The sequence below is a fragment of the Zingiber officinale genome, chromosome 9B (genome assembly GCF_018446385.1).
Source record: "Zingiber officinale cultivar Zhangliang chromosome 9B, Zo_v1.1, whole genome shotgun sequence".
NCBI lineage: Eukaryota > Viridiplantae > Streptophyta > Magnoliopsida > Zingiberales > Zingiberaceae > Zingiber > Zingiber officinale.
This window is the reverse complement of record NC_056003.1, coordinates 82,218,475-82,224,616: the sequence shown is the minus strand read 5'-3', so window position 1 is coordinate 82,224,616 and position 6,142 is coordinate 82,218,475.

Sequence of the window (6,142 nt, the reverse complement as noted above, 5' to 3'; positions counted from 1 at the left end):
CAAGAAGAGGTGACTAATCCAAGGATCCGGCCCTCACTCACTCATCCACTAATAAAACACTTCTTCTCGATAACTACCAAAGGTGGAGAAGCCTTGTACAAACTCTCAATACAAGAAGAAAGAAAAGGGAAGCAAATACAAATAAAATCTTACAAGATTTACAACATAAAACCCAAACCCTAGCTTCTTCTTCTTTTGTGGAACACCTTTTGATCTTGGAAGTGTAGCAACACTTTGCTCCAAGAAAGCTTCAAGAATTGGCATGAACAGCTGAGAGTGATCGTAAGAAGTGGAGAGGAAGATTTACAGAGGAAGACGCTGGCCAAAGCTTTATCCTGCGCAACGGTCGTCTCCCAATCGATCGGTTGATCGATTCAACCCTCTTCTGTTGTCTCTGGAAAGTGCCTAAATCGATCGACCGATCGATTCAGGCTTTCTCGTGATCGCGCGAGAAAACCAGCCTCCAATCAATTGACCAATCGATTGGGGAGCTCAATCGATCGGTTGATCAATTGGGGAAGCTTCTGTGACCGTGACAATTGCTTCCAATCGATCGGTTGATCGATTGGGCTTCCATTTGTCATAGCACTGCACCCAATTGAACAGCTGATCGATTGGGCTCAGTCCAATTTGATCACTTGATCAAATTGACCAACCCTAGCTTGCCTGAGTCAAATCTAACGTGCCCCAAGCCCAACATCCGGTCAACCGTGACCTGTTGAGACTCCTCGTGCCTAGCATCCAATCAACCTTGACCTACTGGGACTTCTTCACTAAGTGTCCAATCAACCATGATCCACTTGGACTTACCATCTCGTGCCAAGTGTCTGGTCCTCCATGACCCACTTGGACTTCCACCAGATGTCTGGTCACCCTTAATCCATTTGGATTTCCTTGTGCCAAGTATCCGGTCAATCCTTTGACCTACTTGGGCTTCCCAACAGCAGGTGTCCGGTCAACCTTAACTCACCTGGATCTCTACATGCCTGGCTTCACTCACCAGGTCTTTCCATCTGCCTAGCTTCACTCACTAGGACTTTCCATCTGCTTGCTAGGGCTGTAAATGAGTCGAGTCAAGCCGAGCTTTAGGGTGTTCAAGCTTGTTTGATATGGTAACCAAGCCGAGCCGAGTCGAGGTTAAAATGAATCAAGCTTTTAAAATGAGTGTTCAAGCTTGTCTTGATTTATTTTTTATGAGCTTGAGCTTGTTTGAAGCTTGGCTTAAGCTTGGTTTATTTAGATATTATCAAGCTCTCAATTCAAGCTTAGCTTGAGCTTGGTTAGAGCTTAGCTTGAGCTTGGTTAGAGCTTAGCTCGTTTAGATGTTATCAAGCTCTCAATTCAAGCTTGTTTTATTATTTGAAACTTTTAGTGTTTGATTGGTTATTGAGCTTGATAATTTAAATTTATTTATTTATTTATTTTATTGTATTATTTATTTAGCATATTGAAAAGAGTTTTATTAATAAATATAGTTCGTGAACATTGTTCATGAACGTTGTTCATGAACATTGTTCACGAACGTTGATCACGAACGTTAACGAGCTGAACACATATGTGTTCAATCTTGTTTATTTAGCTTAACGAGATGTTCAAGCTTGTTTGTTTAATTAATCTTATGTATATTAAACAAATATAAACAAGCTCTTACCAAGTCGAACACCAAGCTTGTTCACGAACGCTTGGTTCATTTACAGCCCTATGCCTGGCTTCACTCACCAGGACTTTCTATCTATCTGGCTTCACTCACCAGGGGTTTCACCTGGCTTCACTCACCAGGATTTTTCCACTACCCGACTTCACTCACCGGGACTTTCACATGCCTAGCTTCACTCACTAAGTCTTTCACCTGGCTTCACTCACCAAGATTTTCCAACTGCCTAGCTTCACTCACTGGGTCTTTCACCTAACTTCACTCACTAGGATTTTCCCTTGCCTAACATCCAGTTAGGACTTTCCCAATCAAGTATCCGGTCAACCTTAACCTACTCGCTCTTCTTCACATCAAATTGGTTTGTCCTTAACCAAAGGAGAATTGTATCAACAATCTCCCCAATCGGATGATTGCATCTGCAATCTCCATGTATTGTCAAACATCAAGACTCAAGCTTGAGCCAACTTAAGCTTAGTCAAACCAGGTCAACCTTGACGTAGGGATATTGCACCAACAATCTCCTCCTTTTGAATGTTTGATAATACCTTTAAGTTATGTTAATCTCATAGCCTCAACTTCTTCTTCATACCAATGCATGAATGAGGGTTGCCTTCAATCTCCCCCAAACTTTCCTAGAGGAGCAATGAATGCCTAACTTAAACCCTACATTATTTCCCTATTGGTACACATCAAAAACTCTCCCCCTCAAGAGTTACTCAACGTTGTTCACAACCTTACATGTTGTTCACAACACCACAATGAAGGTCTCATACACTTCATTGTGTCCAATGCTCACCCTTGAGCATTTACCACTTCACACTCATAATGAAGGTCTCATACCCTTCATTATATTCAATGCTCATCCTTGAGCATACTCCTTTTCAACAATGAAGACTTCCAATCTTCCATTGTTCCCTAATGCTCAACCTTGAGCATTTTTCTAAATGAAGGATTTACCACCTTCAATTGGTTTCAGAAAAATATTTCCATATTTTTAAAGAGTAGCTCCCCCTAAAAACATGCTTCAAACTTTTGTCATTGCACCAACAATGACTTGGAATCCCTAAACCTTCAGGAAACCCAAAATTAGAAATTTTGAGGTTCAAAGATCTAATATTGAAAATAAACCTCAACCTAAACTTCAACTTAGTCTTCCTTAACCAATCCATCCTTGTTTTCATCATGAAAACTTCCCCTAAATGTATACAAATATATTTCAAGGGGTTAGGAATTGTTACCTAGACTGAAAATGATTTAAAGTGTTGAAATCAGACATTTATAGTCGAAAACAGCCTTCTCAATCGATTGAAGTTGGGTCTTAATCGATTGAAACCATTTCAATCGATCCACTGATCGATTCCACAAGCTTCTACTCGTAGAAAATCTACGTGAATCGATCCACTGATCGATCCAGGCTTGGGTCAATCGATCGGTTGATCGATTCCATGACACTCTATTCATGGAAAATTCCTTCTCAATCGATCGGCTGATCGATTGAGGCTTCCCAATCGATCGGTTGATCGATTGGGTTTCTAAAATTCAATTTCAGCTGAATTTCAGAAATACCCCTAAAAATTCTACAAAATTCTAAAAATCATGAAAATTGTTATAGACATTATATTGGGTTTATACTATCATAGAAAAATAGTTTTCTAAGAAAATACACCTTATTTTCAAATATTGACATAAAATTGGAAACTTGTAAAAACTTCAATGTTTCTTCCAAGTTTGTGTCTAACTTTTCAATGATGAATGATATCAAAAGATAGTCTTCACCAAAGTTTTCCAAAGTATATTTAAAATTATTTTCAAAACTAATTTCCAACCATTTTCTTTGGGCTCAATGCACAGGACTTGTATATTAGCTTTCCCAATGATTGGAGTACACATAACTATGTATTTTGATGAATTCAAAACTCAACTAGATGCACTAAATCAACATCTTCAGTCTTGTTCATCATCCTAGCATCTCACTTGTATATAATGTGTACTAAAATACATACAAGTCACCTTATAGTCTTTGTGAGATGTAGATTTTGATTTTGCCCTAAACTAGGGGTCATGCATATCTATCTAGGCATTTTGAATTATAAACATCCACCTAGGATGTCACTTGTTAGTAAATGTCATTATCCTTAATTGCAAGGAATTAAAAAGTAATGCATGATGATTTATGGCATACATCAACATAGAAATAATTTTCAAAAGAAAATATATTATAGCTACATGATGTATGTATGACATGCCATGATTTTTTTTTTTTGTGTTTTTCATAATGAAAATGAATGCACACATGATGTCATGACATATGATGGGCAAACAAAGCATGAAAATTTAGCTTAAGTAAAATACCTAGATTATCTATCTAAGTATCTTTAAACCTTAGCTAACTTAAAATTAAATCCTAGATTGCTCACTTTTTCCCAAAAAAATATCGAACTCCCAATTTAACATTTCTTTTGCTTTTCTTAATTTGTGTCAATTTAAATTAAGCATAATTCCTCAAGGTTTCACATACTTTACATTTTCAAAGATTAATCATTTTAAATTAAGGCCTAAATTGGTGCCAATTTAAATACCAAAATCTCAACTTGGCATTTCTTATCCTTTTTTAATTTGTGCCAATTTAAATTAAGTATAATTCCTCAAATTTTGGCACATTCTACTCTTCCAAAGAGTAAACATTTAATCCATTTCATTTTCAAAGGTCAGCAAAAATCTTGAAAATGCCTCCAAGTATTTGTTGGGAGATCGGTGGCCGGCTTGAAGGGGGGTTGGATAGACGGCACCCCCAAATCTCGCTTCCTACGTATTCGTTAGTGCGCAAGCGGAAATACAAATACTAATAACGAATACATAAGCTAATGACAAAGAAAAGAACAAGCAAACCAATGCACGTCGATGTAACGTGGTTCGGAGATAACTTGCTCCTACTCCACGGCTGTCCGTAAGGTGGACGATCCCGATCCTTCGGTGGATTAGCCCCCGGAAACTCCGGCTATCTCAAGTCGCTCCTTGTGGGTGGAGAAACCTCACCACAACACACCAAGACCTCTTGGATTCCACAAACACTTGAGAACTCTTGTGACTACTAATTAGGCTTTAACCAAGTCTAATTTCGTCAGGTTGACCGGCCATCCCAAGCTCCTTCTTATAGAGCTTGGGGAAATCAGCCTTGCTGATTTGCCTCTCAACGGCTATCTATCGGTCGACTGGTCCCAGCCGTTTTAGGCACAGAGAGCTTCTGTGCTCACCACCAGTCGACTGGTTCCAGTACCAGTCGACTGGTACAACCCTAAACTTAGGGTTTCCCATCCCGAGTACATTTCACTCGCACTCGGACCCTCACGACTCACTTGACTCTTCTTTGCAGCCTTGACCTCTTGCCTTCAAGCCTACTTCCTTTGGCTCTCGTCCCTCGGATGCATCCAAGCCCGCGGCTCGTCCCAATGTCATCCTTCGCGTATGCCTTGAAGTCGCTTCCCTCGGCCCTTATCCTTGCTGCCTTGTCTACGGTCCCTCGGATGCTCCATCCTTCACCGGACCCGAAGCCATCAACCTGAGTCACATGTGTCACCTGCAGTCCTGCACAACTCAAGTACACATATCAAATAACAAGGGTAAACCTAACTTAAACCCTTTGCCCAAACACCAAAACACATGGTCCCACGAACCATTGGAATTGCTCCAACAATCTCCCCCTTTTTGGTGTTTGGTAATACGTTTAAGTTAGGGAAAACAAATAGCAAATAAACATGCTAATACAATGGACTTACGATGCCAAGGCTACACACTTGGACTTACTCCGCCGAATGGACTTACATTGCCAAGGCTACACACTTGGCAACCGCCAAATAGACTTACGTTGCCAAGGCTACACACTTGGCAACCGCCGAAAAAACATGCATTGGAACCTATCACAAGGCTCCCCCTACACCTAAGCTCCCATTGAGCTAGGATTTTCCACATAAGGCTTTTTAAGGACCTATCCCAAGGCTCCCCCTACACAAAGGCACTAAAGGTTTTCCCAACTAAACCTTAATTCTCCCCCTTTGCCTAACATCCAAAAAGTTCTCCAACAATATCTCAATTGTTGAAAACTTATCATCTAAACTGACCCTAAACTCATGTATTAATCCTCCTTGGATCCCATACATCTAAGTGAATTGACATGGTCAAGAACAGCGTTGAAAAACACTTTCAGGCTGGTATCAGTCGACTGCCCCAAGTGCCAGTCGACTGCCCTCATCAAAATGAGCTTACAGAACCATTCTATGCTCAAAAACATTATTACCAGTCGACTGGTATCTGCACCAGTCGACTGGTACCCTATTTCTGAAAAAATCAGCCTTTTCAGGCCAACTTCAGAAATACACCAATAATTCCCTAGACCTCCAAAAATTCCCAAATTTTGTGGAGAGGTCTATTGTACCCTTGTCTACTTGGGAAAAATACATTACAAAATGTATCTATCACCAATCCCAAGAT